Below are 1,022 nucleotides of genomic sequence, written 5' to 3' on the forward strand. Positions count from 1 at the left end.
GCCTGTAATCCCAGCTCTTGGGAGGCTGTAAACAGGGGGATCACTATGAGTCCAATCTAGTAAATATCTTTTTTTTTTTTTTTTTTCCAGGAACTAGGGATTGAACTCAGGCCCTTGCACTTTCCAGGGAAGTGCTTAGTCCACTGAACCATCTCCCCTGCTTGAGTCCAATCTAGTAGTGGCACCCTGAACACCCTGTAGACGTTTGCCTAAAATACAAAAAAAAAAAAGGGCTGGGGAGATGGCTCAGTGGAATAAGTGCTTCACTGGCAAGCGCAAGAGCCTGAGTTCAATCCCCGGTTCTGCCAAAAAAAAATAAATAAAATAAAGTACAAAACAAAAAAAAGGAGGAAAGGTTTATTTTTTAATTTTTATTTATTTACTTTTATTTTCATTTTTTTCTGTATTTTAGGGAAGAGTCTATAGGGTGTTCAGGGTCTCCAGTAGATCAGACTCATATAGATCCGCCTGTTTACTCTCTCCCAAAACTGGGATTACAGGCGTGCACCACCGTGCCCAGTCTCATTCTCGCCATCTCAGTGTGCCCCAGGGGTGGGGCCGGAACAACAGGTCCGGGGATCGAACTTCTGGCCCCTGCACCTGCTTGCAGGTGCTTCTATCCACTGAGCTATTTGCCTGCCCCTGGAAAGGCTTATTTATCTCACAGTTTGTACAGGTTTCTGTGTACCATCAGCCAGCCCCAAGGCAGGGCAGCATGGCAGAGGGGCATCACAGAGGAAAAACAGTTCATGGAGGGCAGAAGGTGGCAAAGTAACAAGGGATGGCCACAGCCCTTTCTGGCCCTTATATCCTACCCAGGCTGTGGGGGGGCACTCATTCCCTTAGGCCTACTACCCTTGAGCCTACATTTCATGCTGAATCTATCCCAGGATCACACACTCTAGATCCAGACCCCTCTGAAAGAGTCCAACCTAGGACTGCATGAGGCTTTGGGGGGACATCTGGACACAGCCATAATAGCTACTTTGCATAATCACATGACACCAAGGTGACCACAAATA

Source organism: Octodon degus, unplaced genomic scaffold, assembly GCF_000260255.1.
Source record: "Octodon degus isolate 3935 unplaced genomic scaffold, OctDeg1.0 scaffold00007, whole genome shotgun sequence".
NCBI lineage: Eukaryota > Metazoa > Chordata > Mammalia > Rodentia > Octodontidae > Octodon > Octodon degus.